We start from the raw sequence: 23,100 nt of genomic DNA, 5'->3' as shown, positions 1-23,100 counted from the left end.
TTACCCGAGGGAGCGCTTCAGAACAAAAAAGCAAATTGTGGTAGCAAATGATGAAGCGGTGAGCAATATCGAACCTGAAAATGACTGCTTTCGTGCGGGAAGTCGCATCAGTGCTCGTACAGTAAACCATCGACTCGATCCGAGGCAAACTACAGTCGTCGGGTCTTCTACGGAACGCGTGCTCACGTTTGACACCAACATCGCGTCTCGGAAACGAAAATTCAGCCTCGGAGGTCCGAACACAGGCTCGGAAAGTACAATTGGCCGCCATGACCATGCCCACGGTAAAAGCGTCGTAGCATCGCGAAACCTTTTATTACACACGTTCAAAGTGGTGTCCGTAGAGTCTAGAAAGACCAAGGAACACATCGGTGCTAGCGGTGACGAGATACGACCAGTATTAATGAAGCGAGATCGAAGAAAGGATCGGTGCCTAAAGTGAGGAAAGCGAATGGCTGGCTTCGATGTGAAAACTTTCAAACGCCGTTTATTTCGCGAAACTCGCATCACACAAGAAAAGAAATCGGTCTCTGTCCAGTCCAGGGGCGGCTGGGAACAAGTGTCCCCCATTTGATATCGTAAATTCAAGGTCGTAATATAGATTTCAGAAATTCAATATTTTCAATGGTAAAACAAAAGGCACCAGGTGGCGGGATTTACCGACCGGTCGGAATTGCTCAGCCGCACTCATGGATCCATTCATTCGAAACGGGTCATCTATCTATTCATTCATGAAAAATGTAATTCCTGGCCGTGTTTTAAAATTAACGAAATCATACTGCGAGGTAAAGCTTCTGTACACCTGGCGTTTTGAAACCTGCCTGCGTCCAGCGTTCTTTCATTTCTGCTGTCACGTGACACGATCCGCCCGAGTAACTCGGGTTTATTAGGGTGAGATTTGAAACACAGCCCTGGTTTAATAAAACCAAACTTAGAATTACGGGAATCGTCTTATTTTTGAAAACCACGTCGTCGAGACCCGTGTTCCACAACAAGTTTAAATTATTTAGGTCAAGTATTTAGAAATTTACCGCCCATTCGTGGTTCTGGTTTGGTTTTTGCAAAAAAAAGCAAATGGCTGCCGCGTGTTTTGCTCGCAACCGGAGGTGATTCAATCGCACGAAGCTCGGAAAGTAGGCTAGCTAGGACATTTATTTTAACCAGGGAGTAAGATTATGTTCCGAGGAACATTCGAGGCGCGTCTCATCGATGTAGGTATTCTAAAAAGAAAGTTATCAACAGAAGTTTACGTGTAAGTAAGGCTTTCACTGTACGATGTTTTGATTTCACCTATGCTCGTATAAAAAAAACTACGATAGCTAGAAAGTTATAATTCGCAGCGAATGATTACGCTCTGAATTTAGTTGCACGCTTAAAATTTCATCGCTCCAGCTAGTCTAGAACTCGTTATATTCGCGAAAACAGGTTTTGGGACTCTGCTCGGAAATTAACAAGCCCGACCAAGTTCAATCGTTCGCCCGTGGATATTCAAGACCGCTGGAGTGCATTCATCGATTGTGGTCGTGAAAACAACATCATAGGAACATGTGTGTGCAGTGAAACCGTGTCAGCTCATCTCAATCGAGACTCATCGATCAACAGGGTGGGTGTCCCGAGCACAAGTGGATGGATATACTTCAAAGAGCTGCCGCTCGCTCGGAATTAGACAACCATTAAGCTATCCGATTGTCGGGAAAGCGTGTCGCACCAGGTAGGAGTGTTTGTGTGTCAAATTTCTTCGAGATAGCAAACGCAAAAGTTGTTTTATCGACCTAATAAAAGCACTGTCAGTACTCGGCTGATTTCTGGTGTTTTTTCTGTTTTTTTTTTGTTGTTTTTTTTAGTGAAAAAAGATGACTCTTCAGATTACCATTTCTTTTAGGTAATTGAGAAGTTGCATTAAAGAAACCGCCTGCACAGTAAATACAAATGGTTCTATTGCGATTATTTCATAATTGAACCAGAAAAGCACATTAATTTTGGCATGTTTTTTTTTTTTTTTTTATTGTTTATCAATACTGCCAGCCCAATATAGGGCCAAGGCAGGAGTGGGGTGATACAGTGTCACACATGCACATTATAAACACAACAGTTCTAAACAAAAAGCAATCTTAGCACCGAAAATTAATATCTACGACATATTCGTAAGAAGAGAAACAATACAGTAACCAAATGTAATACTAGTAATAACAATAACAGTATAGCAGTAAATGTAACAGCAGTAATAAAAAGTAAAGACAGTAAAATAATTCCATAAGAGCAATAAAAGCAATCTCGGCACTGAAAAATATTATCTACGGCTTTTTCGAAAGAACAGAGTGAATCAATATCGACAACATCCCCGGGAAGGCTGTTCCACAAATCAATTGTATGCACAAAAAAAGATTGTTTATAGCTATTTATTCGAGCTTTAATAGGGGGCTACGGTCTTTGAGTGATGCAAGCGTTCCGAGTAAAAACTTTTTGGTTTTAAGTAAACGGAGCCATCAATTTTTATACAGTTCTTGAAAATCTGAAAGAACAGCTTCAACCGTTGGCTCTCTCTTCTGTTTGACAGAGGGCTTATATTGGCTCTCCTTTTAAGTTCGGTCACAGACGTAGTTCGTCTGAAATCTGAAAAAACTATACGCACAGCTAGCGACTGAATATCTTCGAGTTCTCTGACCAGAGAGCTCTGCCATGGGCTCCACACTGCAGACGCGTATTCTAACACAGGTCTAATAATTGTCTTATACGCAAGAATTTTAACGGAAGGGGGAGTTTTACCCAGCGTTCTCTTCAGGTACCACAATTTGTTAGTTGCCCGCTCTTTAACATACTCCACATGCCTTTTCCACCCGAGGTCAGAAGACAAAATCACTCCTAAATATTTGTAACTATCCACTTCAGTCAATACTACGCCAGCAACCTCATAGCTAAAGTTTAAGACAGTTCTTTTTGTTGTTATGTGCATGTACTGAGTTTCGCTAATATTAATCTTCATGTTATTTTCACGACACCAAGACGCAATGTTAGCCAGTGCTTTACTCACTTTTGTCTGGTCTTGTATTTCAACAACGGGACTGTAAATGACGCAGTCGTCGGCAAACATTCTTAGCTTAATTGGGACATCTTCATTGGATGGGAACAAACTGTTAACGTAAGTTAAAAAAAAGTAGGGGCCCTAAGACAGAACCTTGGGGCACCCCAGAATGAACATCTAACAGCCCTGAGTAAGTACCATTTATATCCACAAATTGCTGACGGTTTGAAAGATATGCATTGATCCACTTAGTCAAAGAAAAGGGAACTCCGAGATCTATTAATGTCTTAATCAGTCTGCGGTGAGGTACCCGGTCGAATGCCTTCGACAGGTCGATGAAAACTGCATCAACCTGCGTACGGTTGTTAACGTAAGTGGCTAATTCATGGTAAAATTCAATCAACTGGGTTACCGTTGACAGGCCACTGCGGAAACCATGTTGGTTGGGGTTTAGAACATTATGCATTTCTAAGAAAGAAACGAGTTGTTTGGTTATGATATGTTCTAGTAATTTACAGGCCGTGCAAGTCATGGAGATGGGACGATTCATGGAGATGGGACGATGGGACGAAGAGTGCTAGAGCGACGATTCATTTTTGATACGAGTGCTTGCTTTCCTCCTGTAATGAACGAGCCCAGGTTGGTTAACACAGCTGGTGTCAAAGTTTATGTACGAACGCAAAAGCTGAAGGTAGTCCTGATTTTTCGAGCCTTTCAACAAGGGCGTGGGGTTTTGTAGTGTCTGAGAATAAAGAGGCACTGCAGACAAGAAGACTGTGTCCTCGGTGTTGCTTGCCCACCCCCGTAAGATGTGGAGACACACTTCATTGAAAACCTACGTGATTTACTAAGACAGGGCTTTCTGCAGAACCCCGTAGGGGGCTGTGCAGAGAATACAGGTCGACATCAAGCCTTCAGAATTCACAGGTACCATTCGACAAGAATGCTGTAGCTGGACTTGAAACAAGCCGACGTGGGAAAGTACGGAAGCCGAGAAAACAAATGTGTCGGCCAAGCCGCAGCAAGGACGTCCCAGCACGACTGCAGACAGCGTTAACCTGGCTGTGCAAAGTGACCACCGTAACACAGAATGGACGTCCCTCGGAGACAAATGGCAGACTTTTGCTTTCAGACAGAAACAACGCCTGCGTTCAAATTTTGGCCGTCAAGGGAAAAGGGACGTAGCTTGAGGGTTCAAACTGAACAGGTAGCAAGCTAGAAGGTTACTCGTGCTTCAGTTTAGCTCATCTTGCGCCAGAAAGTGCAGAAGGGGACAAAATAGAAAGTGTGGGGCCAGTTGTACTGTAGGGGCATGTCTACAAAAAGCTCCGTAGGGTTGTGTGGAGGCCCTCTTGCAGCACAGATGTGTATTTGTCCTCACCGTCTCTGGAAAAGACGACCATAACACAGAATGAACGTCCCTCGGAGACAAAAGGCAGACTTTTTGTATTCCGCAGTAACCATGCCTGCGTTCAAATTTTGGCCGTCAAGGGAAAAGGGACGTAGCTTGAGGGTTCAAACTGAACAGATAGCAACCTAGAAGGTTACTCGTGCTTCACTTTAGCTCATCTTGCGCCAGAAAGTGCAGAAGGGGACAAAATAGAAAGTGTCGGGCCAGTTGTACTGTAGGGGCATGTCTGAAAAAAGCTCTGTAGGGTTGTGTGGAGGCCCTCTTGCAGCACATATGTGTATTTGTCCCTTCCCCAACAATTTGATAGTTGTACGTACCTATAATGGTTTTCTAATTACGAGCGAGCGGCAGCTCTTTGAAGTCTTGCTCGCGCTCTGGTGAGCCTTCAAACGACTAGCCGCTCCGCCGAGCGCGCGCCGCACGAGATGAATGAATTAAAATAATCTCGCGCGCATAGCGAACGTTCCTTTTACCCGAGGGAGCGCTTCAGAACAAAAAAGCAAATTGTGGTAGCAAATGATGAAGCGGTGAGCAATATCGAACCTGAAAATGACTGCTTTCGTGCGGGAAGTCGCATCAGTGCTCGTACAGTAATCTATCGACTCGATCCGAGGTAAACTACAGTCGTCGGGTCTTCTACGGAACGCGTGCTCACGTTTGACACCAACATCGCGGCTCGGAAACGAAAATTCAGCCTCGGAGGTCCGAACACGGGTTCGGAAATCAGAATTGGCCGCCATGACCATGCCCACGGTAAAAGCGTCGTAGCTTCGCGAAAGCTTTTATTTCACACGTTCAAAGTGGTGTCCATAGAGTCTAGAAAGAACAAGGAACACATCGGTGCTAGCGGTGATGAGATACGACCAGTATTAATGAAGGAAGTGTCTATTCTGCCGGCAGCCGGCAGAATAGCCGGGGGGAGAAAAAGTGCCGGCAGTAGTCGCCTATTGGGTCTCGTATAAAACGGATTGTAAACACGCCTATTCCGAGCTGTGGAGTAGCTCAGTGGGTAAGATGTGCGCTTCGTACACAGCAGTTCAATCCCCCGAGAGAATTTGTTTTTTTTTTTTTTCTTCGGACTTTTTTTTTGTTGAGGTATTAGGCGATATTTACGGCATCTCTCTTTTAGAATTAACACTACAAAAAAAACACGCAAAAAAAAAACAAAAAAAAAAAAAAAACAGAAAAAACACCAGAAATCAGCCGAGTTCTCCGAGCGGTTTTAATAGGTCGATAAAACAACTTTTGCGTTTGCTATCTCGAAGAAATTTGACACACAAACAGTCCTACCTGGTGCGAGACCCTTCCCCAACAATTTGATAGTTGTACCTATAATTGTTTTCTAATTACGAGCGGGGGCGGCAGCTCTTTGAAGAATATCAATCCACTCGTGCTCGGGAGACCGTCCCTGTTGATCGAAAAGTCTCGATTGAGATGAGCTGACACGGTTTCACTGCACACACATTTTCCTACGATGTTGTTTTCACGACCACGATCGATGAATGCACTCCAGCGGTCTTGAATATTCACGGGTGAACGATTGAACTTGGTCGGGGTTTTTAATCTCCAAGCAGAGTCCCAAAAACCTGTTTTCGCGAGTATAACGAGTTCTAGACGAGCTGGAGCGATGAAAATTTAACAGTGCGTCTAAATTCAGAGCGCGATCATTCGCTGCGAATTAGAACCTTCCAACTATCGTAGTTTTCTTTATACGAGGATATGCCAAATCACACCACCACAGAATGAAGCCTTACACGTAAACTTTTTAATCAACACTTTATTAGATTAGCTACATCGATGAGACGCGCCTATAATGTTCCTCGGAACATCCCACTCGCCTGGTTAAAATAAATGACCCAGCTAGCACTTGTGGATTGATATACTTGAATACAAAGTACAGAGATACAAAAAAAGAAGAGAAAACGCAAGTTCAAAGGCTGTATAGATAATACAACGCCGATGACAGCGTCTTGCAATAAGCGCAACACAGAACATTAAAAGAATGCATGTGCTCGCTTTTGGGCGAGCACACACATAAAAAAACATTTTTTTTTTCACGATTACCATTGGAAACAATCAAATTTCTGAATAACACTGATAAGGTACTTACTTCGTTTCCGCAGGTGTGCACAGCAGGGGCCTCTTTGTCCGTTTAACCTCAGATTGTTATATTATATTAAAAACGCAACACCAGGTAATCCGTAAAATGGGAGAGCGGAACAGGGGAAAATTGTAATGTAATAGCTCACAACAAAGTTGGGAGGAGTGGGAGTAGTGGGCAAGAGGAAAATTAAAACACCATGCAAAGGGTTACACATCAAACAAACGCTCCATCGACTGCAAAACATTGTCAGATACAAATCTGCGATGAGGTAGGCTGTTTCATTCTGTTATGGTTCTGGGAAAAGAGTATTTAAATGCATTTGTAAGCAGATCAAGACCCTATGGCGTCGGGAAGTATTTAAATTCTTTTGTTTTATATTTGGTTTTTATTCATTTACACTGCAGGCCATTTCCAATCCCCAAGCAGGGTGCGACGAGAAGGAACAAAAAAATAACAGTAAACCGACAAATCTGGTACACTGGAGATCACAAAAAGAAAGAAGAAAAAACACAAGTTCAAAGGCTATGTATAGATATAACATAACGCCGCTCATAGCGTCTTGCAATAAGCTCAAACATAAGAAAGAAGAATTTATGTCCTCGCGCTTTTTTATTTTTTATTTTTCACGATTACCACGGGAAAAAATCAAATCTCTGAACAAACTGATAAGGGACTTACTTCGTTTCCGCAGGTGTGCACAGCAGGGGCTTTGTCCTCACCAGCAAAACAACAGATTTTTCCTTTTTTACCTCACATTTTAATAACCTCACACTTTATTAGGCCGACAATGCAAGTTTGCAGACGAGAGCTGTCTCGATGAAAACACACTTGTTCCTATTCAGTGAATTCGCACGAGCTAACACGATTTCATAAAAACACTTTTTGCTTGGAGCAAGTTCTCAGTTGCCATTCAAGCGGTCTTGATTAAGCACAGGTCATCCGCAGCTGAAGGAGGTCACTTGAAACGGAGGGCCAGCCGTGCAACTCGCTCTTGCGCTGCACAAAAAGACAATCTTTAGCGCCCTACATTAAAGATGCACCGAACGTTCTTACACCACACACATATATTTTTTTCTTTTCTTCCGTGCGTCAGAGAGTGATGAAACGTTTGAGTTCGTAGAGGCCGGCTTCCTAGCTCGGCGCCGCCGAATTCCGTGTTTCGCGTGAAAAGAACAAAAGAATTCGTGCAAGAAGTCGGCTCCAACGGTCGCCCAGGAGACAAAGGAGCTGTAGCAGACGGCAGAGGTTCGGGGAAAGCTCACGCCACTAGCAAAGCCTGGACAAAAAGAACAATTAGCGCCTTAGTTTGCGATTAAATAAGCTTCTGTACGCGCTTAATTAATACACAAAGTCGCGCTTTCCCACACGGCCAATGCATCAATTCCGATTTCCACGAGGCTCCCCTGCTCCTTCAAAAAATCGCCAAAAATCAACAATTCGTGCTACAAGTCCCTGCTTCGGACGATAGGTAGCGAACAATTAGCGCCTTAGTTTGCTATTAAATAAGCTTCTCTACGCGCCCAATTAATACTCAAAGTCGCGCTTTCCCACACGGCCAATGCATGAATTTCGGCTTCCGCGAGGCTTCCCTGCTCCTTCAAAAAATAACAAAAAATCACCAATTCGTGCTACAAGTCCCTGCTTCGGACGATAGGTAGCGAACAATTAGCGCCTTAGTTTGCTATTAAATAAGCTTCTCTACGCGCCTAATTAATACACAAAGTCGCGCTTTCCCACACGCCCCATGCATGAATTTCGGCTTCCGCGAGGCTTCCCTGCTCCTTCAAAAAATAACAAAAAATCACCAATTCGTGCTACAAGTCCCTACTTCGGACGATAGGTAGCGAACAATTAGCGCCTTAGTTTGCTATTAAATAAGCTTCTCTACGCGCTTAATTAATACACAAAGTCGCGCTTTCCCACACGGCCAATGCATCAATTCCGATTTCCACGAGGCTCCCCTGCTCCTTCAAAAAATCGCCAAAAATCAACAATTCGTGCTACAAGTCCCTGCTTCGGACGATAGGTAGCGAACAATTAGCGCCTTAGTTTGCTATTAAATAAGCTTCTCTACGCGCCCAATTAATACTCAAAGTCGCGCTTTCCCACACGGCCAATGCATGAATTTCGGCTTCCGCGAGGCTTCCCTGCTCCTTCAAAAAATAACAAAAAATCACCAATTCGTGCTACAAGTCCCTACTTCGGACGATAGGTAGCGAACAATTAGCGCCTTAGTTTGCTATTAAATAAGCTTCTCTACGCGCCTAATTAATACACAAAGTCGCGCTTTCCCACACGGCCAATGCATCAATTTCGATTTCCACGAGGCTCCCCTGCTCCTTCAAAAAATCGCCAAAAATCAACAATTCGTGCTACAAGTCCCTGCTTCGGACGATAGGTAGCGAACAATTAGCGCCTTAGTTTGCTATTAAATAAGCTTCTCTACGCGCCTAATTAATACACAAAGTCGCGCTTTCCCACACGGCCAATGCATCAATTTCGATTTCCACGAGGCTCCCCTGCTCCTTCAAAAAATCGCCAAAAATCAACAATTCGTGCTACAAGTCCCTGCTTCGGACGATAGGTAGCGAACAATTAGCGCCTTAGTTTGCTATTAAATAAGCTTCTCTACGCGCCTAATTAATACACAAAGTCGCGCTTTCCCACACGGCCAATGCATCAATTTCGATTTCCACGAGGCTCCCCTGCTCCTTCAAAAAATCGCCAAAAATCAACAATTCGTGCTACAAGTCCCTGCTTCGGACGATAGGTAGCGAACAATTAGCGCCTTAGTTTGCTATTAAATAAGCTTCTCTACGCGCCTAATTAATACACAAAGTCGCGCTTTCCCACACGGCCAATGCATCAATTTCGATTTCCACGAGGCTCCCCTGCTCCTTCAAAAAATCGCCAAAAATCAACAATTCGTGCTACAAGTCCCTGCTTCGGACGATAGGTAGCGAACAATTAGCGCCTTAGTTTGCTATTAAATAAGCTTCTCTACGCGCCTAATTAATACACAAAGTCGCGCTTTCCCACACGGCCAATGCATCAATTTCGATTTCCACGAGGCTCCCCTGCTCCTTCAAAAAATCGCCAAAAATCAACAATTCGTGCTACAAGTCCCTGCTTCGGACGATAGGTAGCGAACAATTAGCGCCTTAGTTTGCTATTAAATAAGCTTCTCTACGCGCCTAATTAATACACAAAGTCGCGCTTTCCCACACGGCCAATGCATCAATTTCGATTTCCACGAGGCTCCCCTGCTCCTTCAAAAAATCGCCAAAAATCAACAATTCGTGCTACAAGTCCCTGCTTCGGACGATAGGTAGCGAACAATTAGCGCCTTAGTTTGCTATTAAATAAGCTTCTCTACGCGCCTAATTAATACACAAAGTCGCGCTTTCCCACACGGCCAATGCATCAATTTCGATTTCCACGAGGCTCCCCTGCTCCTTCAAAAAATCGCCAAAAATCAACAATTCGTGCTACAAGTCCCTGCTTCGGACGATAGGTAGCGAACAATTAGCGCCTTAGTTTGCTATTAAATAAGCTTCTCTACGCGCCTAATTAATACACAAAGTCGCGCTTTCCCACACGGCCAATGCATCAATTTCGATTTCCACGAGGCTCCCCTGCTCCTTCAAAAAATCGCCAAAAATCAACAATTCGTGCTACAAGTCCCTGCTTCGGACGATAGGTAGCGAACAATTAGCGCCTTAGTTTGCTATTAAATAAGCTTCTCTACGCGCCTAATTAATACTCAAAGTCGCGCTTTCCCACACGCCCCATGCATGAATTTCGGCTTCCGCGAGGCTCCCCTGCTCCTTCAAAAAATAACAAAAAATCGACAATTCGTGCTAGAAGTGCCTGCCTCGGACGATAGGTAGCGAACAATTAGCGCCTTAGTTTGCGATTAAATAAGCTTCTGTACGCGTTTAATTAAAACTTGAAAGCACGCCGCCCGTCACGCGCGATGCCGGCGTTCGCTTTTCCAGGAGGGTTAAACACACTGCTCTTTTCTTTAGGTAATAATAAAAGTAGATAGAGATTCTTAATTTCGTGTGCCGTGAGGCAAACGTGTGCGCTAAGAGCACAGAAAAAGAGACTGTTCTAAAGGTAGGAGTTCACTTTTATTTTTAATTTTTGCCTGATCTTAGACGATCGAATCGCGGCTCGAGCGCGCTTCGGACTCTCCCCCTTCACCTGCTTCACTCGCTATCGCAACGAGAAATACTCTTACGCACATCGAAGTATATATTTTCCGAAAGGTAATGAAATTGTGCAATAGGTGTAAAAATTATTTGATTTTAAACGGAATTATTCTTCTTCATATTTCGATCTAACCAGCCAAACTAGTTTTCGGGCGCTCTGGGTGGCTGGTCGATTTAGAGTAAAGCTATACGCACTCCGGAGTGCGCTTCGGACGGAAATGGCTATACGCACTCCGCTTTTCTCGTATAAAAAGAGTGGACACAACGAGTTTCCTAAGCGGTGCCATGGCATAGGGGTTAGGGTGTCCGCCTTATACGCACGGAGACGCGGGGGTAAAGATGTCGCTGGTCTGCCGCTGGCGTGGCCTAAGAAGAGGGGAGGAGCCTGGGAGAGGGGAGGGGGAGGGGCTATTGCGGAGCGCCAATGGCGAGGTGCGCGGAGGGGCGCGCGCCGGGAAGCAGGCACGGGCGCTGCGGGCTCCTATTTCAGTTGCTTTGTCGGAGTACAGATGGCGCTAGGAGCGCGCTGTCGCGTGGAGTGGGGAAGACAGGGCAGACGGGCGCACCAAGGACGCGGACACCTCTTTGAGTTGCTTTGTCAGAGTACAGATGGCGCTACGAGCGGCGCAGTGCGCTCGTGACGGTTGTGCGCCTTTGCGCTACGCGGTGAAACGGGCGCACGGTCGCACTAGCGACGCCGGCGTGCTGTCGTGACGGCTCTTGCGGCCCGCCGCCGTGTTTCGCTTGCTTTTGACGGGTCTGCGCTCGGTCGCGCGTCGTCGCTCTCTGGGCGCGCTTATGGCGCAGGTCACTTGATGAACTCGCGCTCACTTTTCTGCGCGCTTTTAAACTGCAGATGACGGGGCTCTTTAGCGCTTTTGAGTGTACACATTTGAAAAGTGATGGCAGTGAGGTCTTGTGAAAGTAATTCGGAATACGTAAAACAATCCCTGATTGATAGACAGTTTGACGTCTATTTTTAGGTTATTGGTTGTCGTATCAATACTGCTTTTCTTCTAGCAGTCTGCTAGCTGAAAGGCTCAAGACAAACAAAGACAACGCACTGGGTACATGACCTCGCATTAACGGAGATGAAAGCGAGGAACAGAAATAACTCTCGAACGCTAATAAAGTTGTTATATTTGCATGAAAAAGCAATGCTTGTAAATTGCGAAGGGAAATTAATTTCCTTATCAGATATTCCTGCTTTCTTTTCACAAATTTCTTTTTCTTTTCGTAGGTTTGTTAGTTTGTGCACGGGTATTGTGACTCAAAATTGGAGCGAGCAAGCCAAAAGGCACTACGGCGCAAAGCAGCAGGGACTGGGTTAAAGAATTTTACATATATTCAATTTTTTGGACTGCACAATTAGTTCACATCTCTCGCCCACCATCAAACAACTTCTCACTCAGTGTATCAATAACCTGAAAAAAAAAATACAGTACAAATATTTCCACTTGTGTAGGTGATCAACCCAGTATAAAAGGCTCTGGATCAACCAATCGAGCGAGCACGGAAATAGAAACCGGAGCAGCTATCATCCAAGCATTTCAAACTTCGCAGTGTAGCAACTGCTGCCAGGCGAAAACAATAAAAATAAAGGAACAGCTGCACTGCGCGAAAAACTGGCTCCCACGCCACAATGCCCGATTGGAAATTTTTTTTTTTTTTTTCGCGGTGGTGCTTAGATACGTGTTCCCCACCAATACAAGCCTCGTCATCGTCCGTTTATTAGAGCTCAGTTATAAAATTTATTGAGGTTTTTCGTGTTTTGTTTTTTGCTTCCAAAGCACCTGTCAACGTGCTCCTGGCACTACTTGACCGCGCGCAGAGCAGAAGACATCGCGGTATTACAAAGTCCCTACATACGAGCAACTCTTACAAGCTGCGACATTCTTTGAAGCGCCGACTGCTTGACGGTGCAGTTTTAAGGAAGCGAATGGCGGCGCACAGCAGAAGACTGAACGGAATGGCGCCATTTTGTTCCAGTGGAATCTGCTTCGTCATTTGTATACATGCCTTGAACCTACGTCACATGACGACGTTGAACACCGGTAACAGGTACCCATGCTGGTGGTTGAGTCGATGGTGATTCGCGGCAAGAGCCTTGGTAAACTGCGCCGCGCTCGGATGTAGCAATTGCTAAGTGCCCCGCCCAGCGTTTCGTCGGCATGCCCCGCGACAGAGTAATCATCAAGTTAGAAAAAGTACGAGCAGCAGGAAAGGAATGCGGGCGCGCATTACTGAGTTTGCGGACGGATTTCATAGCGGCGAGCGACCGCACTTTTCTACCGTTGTTTACGTTGGTGCACACCTTGGCATCTGCTTTCTCCGTTCGTCCTGTGGATACCCTTGGCCTTTCGTTTCATCACGCCGTTTCCACGCTTCAAGCGCACATTTGGGCTGTTTGCCCGGCCAGACGGCGATCGGTCAGCGGCGCCGCCGTGTGCACGCTCACAGAGACGCCGCCGCCGGGGCATCGTCTTGTGCCGTCTGCGACACGATAACCTTGGCAAGGAGCGAAAGTGTGCACGTGAGCTGTTTAGGAAATATAATTTAAACCTTGATACAAGGAGAGTCGTCTTGTTCAGTATTTTTTTTTCTCCTTTTTTCAGGGTTTTGATTATGACGGTAACCTTACTTTGCTTACCAGTACTTCGCGAGATCGTAAATGTTTTACTACAAGCGGCTTTTTTTTGCCGACAGGATGGTTTTTTTGCGTCAAAACTTCGTTGGCGGCATATGGAAACTTTTTGCTCATAGCGCAATCGCACCCACGCTAGCAGCCGCCTGCCGCTCCTTTTATAACGTCACATTTCTCCATATCGCTAGCAGGGAATCCCGATGGACAATGCCCCGGCCAAAGCGATAGGGCCATTGTCTCAACGTACAGCTATGCCTTTCCTTCTCCCTCAAACACCGCCATTCGCGTTAACCACACCCGCGCCGAGGGGCCAGACGTCCTTCGTCGCTGTGTCGCCATCGAAGTCCGGACGGAGGAAGAGGATAATCCATGCGGTAAGGGATAATCCCACAAACGCGCCAGAAGCTAGGAGAAGGCGGAATCTCTCCAAGGCTCTCGGGACGAACTTCGTCAGTCAACTCAATAATCCTTCGTTGAAGGCCACGTTGGCGACCCCAAGGCGCCTCTCGCTTTGCTTCCGGGCACAGCTGACCGGAGCCATCCGCATATTTGTGTATGGGCGACGAAAAAATAATAAAACGCTTCAACCTGTAAATAGTAATAAAAATAAATAAATAGAGGGGCGGCAAAACGAGAATGTGTGACGGCTACCACTTATATCCTAAATATATTATATTGGCGTAGCGACGGCAAAACAACGTTTTCGTCGATACTGGGGCGCCCTTGTGAAAAGTGTCTATACTCCATTTCACTAAAACCGTGCAGTACAGCCAAAGTTACAGGGGAGAGAGCATGTGCTAACCTGTTCACGAGGAGGGAACGGGGGAACGGGATTCCCTCCTCCCCCCTTTCCCTCCTCTTGAACAGGTCAGGGGTACACTCTCTCCTGTAGCTTTGGCTGTACTGCACAGTTTTAGTGAGACGGGGTATAGTCACGCGATAACGCAGTGCATGCGCACTTAATAATACTAGTAATAATACTATTAATAATATAATAATTATACATTTTTATTCATAGCAATAAACAAATACAAATACAGGTCTGCGTGAGCCAAGGGAGGCTTATGTTGCATGACCTTGCGGTACAGCCCATTCCTTGCAGAAATAGCAGGTAGCAACATAACTCACTAAATATTAACTGTAGATTTATCACTTGGTGATATCATGTAATAAATTTTTTCAGACTCTTTTTGAACCCATGGTTAGAATAAGTTATCTGGTAGCTCATTAAAAATCTTCGGCACGTAAAATTACCTAATGCTTTCCCCATAATGAGTATAGATACGAGGAATTTCAAAGCCGAGTAGTGTTCTAAATATACGTGGGGCCAAACTCTCAGTTTTAAAATCACTGCATCGAAAGTGACAAAAATCAACCGCCTGAATAAATAACGAATAGAAACAAGACAATTTGAGTAAACTAAATAAGTTATCGCCTGAGGTGTTGAAGTAACACTTTTCAACATCCCCCTCAGAATGCTATCAATTCTGGCGTGCCATTGTCGAAAGCAGTTAAAAAATAGAGTTACACCATACCTAAGGACACTACACCAAAGAGTGCATGAGCATTTTTCTACTTGCAAACAGAAGGTACACCTTTAGGTTATGGAGCTAACAAGATACACTTGCGACCAATCTCCGATAGAAGCGTCCGCTTTCAAACGGCAAACGCTCCCCACAGTTTGAGTTGGACCCTCTCTACAATCTAGGCTACAATCTAGGTAAACTCAGTTTTCCGAGGGACGTTTTTAGATTTCATTTGTTTATATGACTACTCTGGGCCCTGACTTGATGTGATAATGATAATTAAAATGACACCGCCCCGCCAACGTGCTCGCATTTTTAAAATAGGAGAGCAAGTACACTGTCGTTCCCGTTGCTCAATTCACTCGCGAATTAACCAAGCTCGATATGTCTCTATGAAAGAATCAGTTAATTTGGCAGTTCTTGCTTTCCCGAAGATTTTCATTGCAACACCCATGTACTTGTCTTTTCATGGCGATAAATATATATACATATATATATATATATATATATATATATATATATATATATATATATATATATTTTTTTTTTTTTTTTTAAGGCGAGAATTCCGGGCTTGTAGTTTTATCTTAGGCAGCAATTGCTCCTGCTGATCGAGAGTTCTCCGAGATGCATTTTTCAAGGAAGAGTTCACGCTTGCAGCCTAGTCGCGGAATTGTTGTACATTACAAAAAACTGGGAAGCAAAACATAAAGCGAAACAAAGGGCAAATGAACACAAATACGGTATGTAAAAACGATGTGAAAAAGTTGATAAAAGAGGGCCACTTTCCGAGCGAAAATGAATAGGCGAGATGAGATCACGATGGCGCAGGCCATTTCTAGTACTTGAGACATGGGAACCGGGACTCGTAGCCGGTTGCCTGCGGGCTGCGTCTCGGCGAGTCGCGGGCGCATGTGGTCCGCGTGTTTGAGACCCCTGATCTAGGCTATCACGAACAATAGGCGAAAGAAGCGATGCCGCCGGCATGATCCTTTCCTCGTTATGTCATCACTCTAAGTATCGAAGCCGATTTTATATAAAGGCATTTTGTCTCGTTTATAGGCGTCAGAAGACAGTTCCGATAACGCGTCTTGCTCTCTTTATGGCGCACAAAACAAACATTATTGGCCTCGAGACCCAGATTGGATTGTATGGAAGCGTGCTTTTGTTTATCTATGGTTCTCTATGAGGCATGTGGTGATTCCATTTGTCCACAATGCGGGTGGAGACAAAGCATCCACACCAGCGGCACAGAGCACGGGCAAGGGTACAGAGCACGAGCTCTTAGCACTTGATCCCAGTGCGCGAGCGCTGCATTGGCGTCTCCCATGGGTTCGGCCTCACGTGCGTAGCATTCCTTTTGCTCCAAGTAAGTGTAAAACAAAGCATAGTTCCGATTTTTACCGTATGAGCCGTGTCGATCGAATCTCGGGGCGAATAGTCGTGGTGACAGGCGAAGAGCGCAGTCGAAGCTCCGCCTCCAGCGCGAGCTTTCTCGTCTTGAAAGCGGAAGAGTGCTCACGCAGCTGTAAGAAGTATTCACTGGACGCCATATTTGTGGGTGCTGTTTAGAGCGAAAGCTCAGAACGAGCTCACATCAATAGGTTGCTAAGACCGGCACTCTTGATGGTGCGGAATGCACGTTGCAAAAGAACTGTGGAAGCTCGCCATCAGCACGCGCTCAGCATTCGCGCACACAGCTATGGCCGACAGTGAATACTCCCTATACACGCAGCCAAAATACACTCTAGCCAAAGCGCTGCGAAAGACAAAGAGCGCGTGATGGAGGCACTGACTGTAAATGCCACTAAGATGGCCGCAATGCCATCAAAAGCATCTCTTTTTTTTTTTTTTTTTTTTGAGACAGGAAAAACAACTTTGTTCTGCGACGTGCCGGGATCGTGGATTTGTACAAATTCGTTTTGTTAAACGTCTCACTTTCCTCAGTTATTCGTCGTTCTGTTACATGTCATTCGTAGTGATTGGCGATGCAAAAAAAAAAAAAACTGACAATTTTTTTAACACTAAAATTGTTGCACTACCCCTACAAATGGGCGGTGCAAGGATATTCAGTTGGAATGTGTTTCACTTTACACGAGTTTACTGGCGCTCGTGGGACCCATGTATACTCGCACGCAACACCACTGACCGAGAAACCTCTTTCTTGCAGTGTAATTTCAAGGATAAAAGCGAGCGTGATCTTTCAGTCTATCCTTCGCAAAATTTGATGACGTGCGTGGGGGTCGCAGTGTTGGTATAGTCCCCTAGTGATAATATTTAAATGCGGCTCATAGATTGAACCCGAGCATCGCGTGAGCACTCGATTTGGACTCGTGATAATCGATAGCTCGACAAGCATTCGGGTATAGTGGCTCGTGTGTCCGATCGCGGCAATCACGACGCCGAACCCAAATAATGTCTGAAACTCGGCGCGTGTCCTGTGCTTTACCTCAGCGTGTGGCTATGATCCACACTGGCGGCATATCATCGACTCCAGATCACTCGGCCGCTTGTTCTGACTGCGAGTTAAAAGAATAAACGCTGTTTTTTTTTTTGTTTTTTGTTTTTCTGCGACGTTCATTTCGTGCGGAGCAAAACGAACGCGTGTTTTATTGGTCATAAACGTGCAGGGATTCGTTCTAAGCCAGGGGTTTCAAACACGCGGCCCGCAGGCTATCAGCTTCGAGTCCCGCGGTTCCAATGTCTCGACCGCTAGACATGGCATGCGCCGTAGTGATCTCGTGTCGTCGATTCATTTTTGCTCGAAAAGTACCTCTGCTCTTTTAACGTATCCACATAGTTTAAACTTATCCGTGTTCATTTGCCCTTTGTATTGTTTTATTTTTTGCTTTCCAGCTTTTTGTAATGCAAGAGCGAGCTATTCGTTGAGGGATGCATCTCGGTTGCGCGATCTCTCGATCAACAGGAGCAACTGCCAAAAATAAAGCTAAAAGCTCGGGATTCTCGCCTTCAAAAAAATATAAAATAAATATCACCATCAAAGAAGCCACGAAACGATTTTTGTACCTTCGCCAATTACTACTTAAAATCACTCACTAACGTTAATAACTGAATAAACTTGACTTAGTTTTTCTTTCTAGGCAATGGGCAGTCGCTAAAAAAATTCGAGAAATATCTATATGCATCGTCTATCCCCTCAAATCTAAGCCAGAACAAGCGGCCACGTGGCCTCGTGCCAATCCTATGCCGCTAAACGGCTCCAGGAATCTAGGAATTGTTACGGCTATTCTCATCACCGCAGTGGGTACACACGAGCCACGATCCGAGTGTCCGCCGAGGCATTGACTGTTACGAGCCGAAGTCGAGTCTCCACGCAGTTGTCGTGTCTAATCTATAAGCCTACACTCAAATGAGTTTGAGACCACTGTACTAATACCCCTGCCAGACGGGCACGTTAAATGACATTTAAGCAAAATGACATTACAGCTCGGCCAATCCGCGTGTTTAATAAGCCACGCTGCGCGTGCACCCGCCACATGCAGAACTATAGCATCACGAGCTGATTCGCCGAGCGATGAATGACATTCAATCAAAATGACATTTACCTTCCCGTCTGACGTGGGTATAGGCCGTATTCGCGCAAAATACATAATTTGTTTTACCGCCCCCTTTATGGGCTAGTTTTGATTTCGTCTTGAAAGAGCAACATATAATTGTTTTTTCTCTTTATATCCAACGGTCGCATTATGAATTGTATTTGAAATGATTACGCGTATCTTCAAATAGATCCGACTTCTGTGTGTAAAGTGCATCAGTTTATTCAGTGCGAATGAAAACTCTGTTCATGTTCATCGCAGAATAAAAAATCTACTATATTTTTCCTTATTCCTTATTTTACTCTTCTATGCTTTGTCTTACTTTCATACAGCTTTTTGTGTTTTTATTCGACTCTCCGCGTAGCTGGGTAGTCTAAAAAACAAGAAAACATAATAGTCCCAGAGTGCCAGACTTCTAAACGGTACGTCCCTACGGTGGGTTTGTACGATTGACGTATGCGAGCCATGTCTGAAGAAGTCAACTAGAGGTGACGATACGTGGGGAGAAACAATTTCAGAGTAAAAGTAGCGCAATATTTTGGCTCAATAGCGTTCTGAACAGTTTGTAGTCGTAGATAGTAGTAATAGGGACTTTTAGCAATCCGCTACTGAGTTTCGCGTACCGCACTACCGGAGCCTCTGAAGCATGCTTCTAAGGGCGCGCCCCGATGATACCTTGAGCGGACGGTAGCGCAGTACGCGGAACACGGTAACGGATTGCTAGAAGTTCCCAATATCAATGTAGAATTCCATTCTAACGGAACCTGACTCAGAATTCGCCACCGTCCGAAGCATGTGCACAACTGCGCGTTTCAGCACGTGTCAACGCGTTATGATCCCCCCCCCCCCCCCCCACACACACACACATTATCTGGCACTCCCAAAAAAGTGTCGTTAGATGGCTGTCCATTTTTCCATGACTCTCATTCTGCGTATGTATGACGGTTTATGAGTTGATGGGAAACTCGTACATTAAGATTGATCGAATTCGCTTGGCTTCTTTCGTGCCTTTGTCAGACTGGCACAGTCTCCGGACCCCCTGGTATCGATCGGCAAGCTTGGGAGAATGAAACAATCAAGGGCTCGAGATTGAGTATGATAATTGAGCTTAAAGGTGTCGCACTAAAAAGGGCAACGAGGATGTCTTATTTTTTTTTTTTTTTTTTAATTTTGGTATTAAACTATCACGATACTTATGTTATGAAATTTCTGAAATGCTGTCATAAAGAAAGAGAAAGCAAGTGACTGCAAAGCAAGTGGGAGCCTTCCGGGAGCCGCGAACGAAAGTGTACGTCCACACGGCCACAGGCGGTCACTGGCGGTCACACGACAGCACGACAATGACCGCGTAGCCTCCGCCGTGCATTGGGAGCGGCCGGCGCTTGGAGGACGGTGACATCACGATGTAGGGGACGCCCCGCTTCTTAACACTGTAAAGTCCCTTCATTGTTAATTTTACGAGTAACGAGAACCAATCCAAATGACGGGGCCCATTCCGCTGAAACAAAATGGCGTCATTCCGTTCATTCTTCTGCTGTGCGCCGCCATTCGCTTCCTTAAAACTGCACCGTCAAGCAGTCGGCGCTTCAAAGAATGTCGCAGCTTGTAAGAATTGCTCTTATGTAGGGACTTTGTAACACCGCGACGTCTTCTGCTTTGCGCGCGGTCAAGTACTGCCAGGAGCACGTTGACAGGTGCTTTGGAAGCAAAAAACAAAACACGAAAAACCTCAATAAATTTTATAACTGAGCTCTAATGAACGGACGATGACGAGGCTTGCATTGGTGGGGAACCCGTATCTGAGCACCACCACAAAAAGCAAAATTCCAAACGGGCACCCTAACGTGAGGGCCGGTTTATCGCGCAGTGCAGCTGTTCCTTCATTTTTATTGTTTTCGCCCGGCAGCAGTCTGAAATGCTTGGATGATAGCTGCTCCGGTTGCTATGTCCGTGCTCGCGCGATAGGTTGATCACGTACACAAGTCGAAATATCTCTACTGTATTTTTTTTTCATCACTTGATACACCTTGTGAGAAGTTGTTTTGAAGGTAGGTGAGAAATGTGAGCTAATTGTGGAGTCCCAAAATGATATATGTATTATTCTGTAACCCAGTCTCTGCTGCTTTGCGTAGTTGTGTCTTTGGGCTTGCTTGCTCCGATTTCGGATCACAATATCCGTACTGAAACTAACGAAAAAAATGTGAAAAGAAAACATAAATATGTGATAAGGAAATTTATTTCCCTTCGCAATTTTCTACCGTTGCTTTTTCATGCAAAAATGATAACTTTATTACTATACGAGAGTTATTTCTGTTCCCCGCTTTCATCTCCGTCAGTGAGGGGGGGGATCAGGTACCAGCACTATACGTAATGCGTTTTCTTTCTTTTTTTTTTATATTGAGCCTTTCAGCTAGAAGACTGCTAGAAGAAAAGCGGTATTGATACGACAATTAATAACCTAGAAATAGACGTCAAACTGTTTATCAATCAGGGATGGTTTTATATATTCCGATTAAATTTTACAAGACATCACTGCAATCACTGTTCAAATGTATAAACTCAAAAGCGCAACAAAGCCCCGTCATCTGCAGTTTAAAAGCGCGCACGAAAGGGACCCCAAGTTCATCGCGTGACTAGCGCCATGTTTAAAAGCGTGCAGAGAGAGCAACGACGCGCGACCGAGCGCAGAGCCGTCAAAAGCAAGCGAACCACGGCGGCGCGCCGCAAGAGCTGTCACGACAGCACGCCGGCGTCGCTAGTGCGACCGTGCGCCCGTTTCACCGCGTAGCGCAAAGGCGCACAACCGTCACGAGCGCACTGCGCCGCTCGTAGCGCCATCTGTACTCTGACAAAGCAACTCAAAGAGGTGTCCGCGTCCTTGGTGCGCCCGTCTGCCCTGTCTTCCCCACTCCACGCGACAGCGCGCTCGTAGCGCCATCTGTACTCCGACAAAGCAACTGAAATAGGAGCCCGCAGCGCCCGTGCCTGCTTCCCGGCGCGCGCCCCTCCGCGCACCTCGCCATTGGCGCTCCGCAATAGCCCCTCCCCCTCCCCGGCTCCTCCCCTCTTCTTAGGCCACGCCAGCGGCAGACCAGCGACATCTTTACCAGACGCGGGTTCGATCCGCGGTGGGCCTATTTTTTTTTTTTTTTTTTTCCTCAAACATTTTGTTTTGTCGAGACATTTGGCGATATTTACGACATTTCCTTTTTTGCGATGAACAATAAAAAAAAAATAAAAAAAATGAATGTTGTCGAGAAACTTCGCAGAACTAAATGGTATCGGACTCCCTTTCCGGAGGTGCGATCGGGGACAGCGGGGCTTGGAATGCCGGCTGGACGCCGCGAAGCGGCGTGTACTGGTTACGCTTTGTAATTAGCAGCCGATACTGTCGCCGCGAAGCGGCGTGAACGCAGGCGGGGGGCTGTGTTAACGAGCGCCCCAGTGATTCACGCGCCGTTCGAAAAGGGTGGCCGGAGCGGCATGATCTCTCGGAGGAGTGCGTATAGCCATTTCCGCGCGAAGCGCACTCCGGAGTGCGTATAGCTTTACTCGTCGATTTAAGTTAAAAAAAGGTAATAATAAAAGTAGATAGAGATTCTTAATTTCGTGTGCCGTTAGACAAACGTGTGCGCTAAGAGCACAGAAAAAGAGACTGTTCTAAAGGTAGTAGTTCACTTTTATTTTTAATTTTTGCCTGATCTTAGACGATCGAATCGCGGCTCGCGCGCGCTCCGGACTTTCCCGCTTCACCTGCTTCACTCTCTAACGCAACGAGAAATACTTTTACGCATATCGAAGTATATATTTTCCGAAAGCTAATGAAATTCTCCAATAGGTGTGAAAAGCACTTGGTTTTAAACGAATTATTCTTCTTTTTTTTGCGGAAAAACTCAAATCACTTTCGTTTGGCAAATAATCAAAAACTCGAAATTAAAGGATAGTATAATGGACGTACACTTACCCCAATGTGTCGAACGAAAGGAGGCCCTTTGACGAAGGCAGGAAGCGTGAGGCGACGTTCGGGGTCCGAAGAAGAAGAAGACCGATTTCGGAACAAAGAACAAAGAAGGAGCTGGACACGGGCGACTACGCGACTGCTCCCAAGCACAACGGAAACCACACTGGGGCCGGCCTCTGGGAACAAAGGAAAGCGGAGGAGGATGAGCGAGGAGGAGAGGGAAAGAGAAGGAAAAAAGTCGGGAAGGGGATCGCGCCGCCTGGTGGAGGGCAGACACACCACTCGCATCGGGTATTTTTTTCTTTATTATTTTGTTTATTTTTTGCACTATTTATTAAGGGAAGCATTCTCGTTGATCTCCCTTCATTAATACTGGTCGTATCTCATCACCGCTAGCACCGATGTGTTCCTTGGTCTTTCTAGACTCTACGGACACCACTTTGAACGTGTGAAATAAAAGTTTTCGCGATGCTACGACGCTTTTACCGTGGGCATGGTCATGGCGGCCATTTCTACTTTTAGAAACCTTTGTTCGGACCTCCGAGGCTGAATTTTCGTTTCCGAGACGCGATGTTGGTGTCAAACGTGAGCAGGCGTTTCGTAGAACACCCGACGACTGTACTTTACCTCTGATCGAGTGGATATTTTACTTTACGAGCAC

The 23,100-nt window shown here is 45.5% G+C and overlaps 1 long non-coding RNA gene across 1 annotated transcript; it reads right to left on the bottom strand.

The window, feature by feature from the left end:
• Positions 1–7,156: 7,156 nt before the first annotated feature.
• Positions 7,157–22,843, bottom strand: LOC121834118. The gene is made up of 2 exons (XR_006077054.1): positions 22,443–22,843; positions 7,157–7,533 (listed from the first exon to the last, which is right to left on the bottom strand). It is a non-coding gene; the product is annotated as an uncharacterized LOC121834118 (long non-coding RNA).
• Positions 22,844–23,100: the final 257 nt, after the last annotated feature.

The sequence above is a fragment of the Ixodes scapularis genome, unplaced genomic scaffold (assembly GCF_016920785.2).
Source record: "Ixodes scapularis isolate PalLabHiFi unplaced genomic scaffold, ASM1692078v2 ptg000582l_1__unscaffolded, whole genome shotgun sequence".
In the NCBI taxonomy this organism is placed as follows: Eukaryota; Metazoa; Arthropoda; class Arachnida; order Ixodida; family Ixodidae; genus Ixodes; species Ixodes scapularis.
This window is presented reverse-complemented; position numbering and strand designations above follow the sequence as displayed.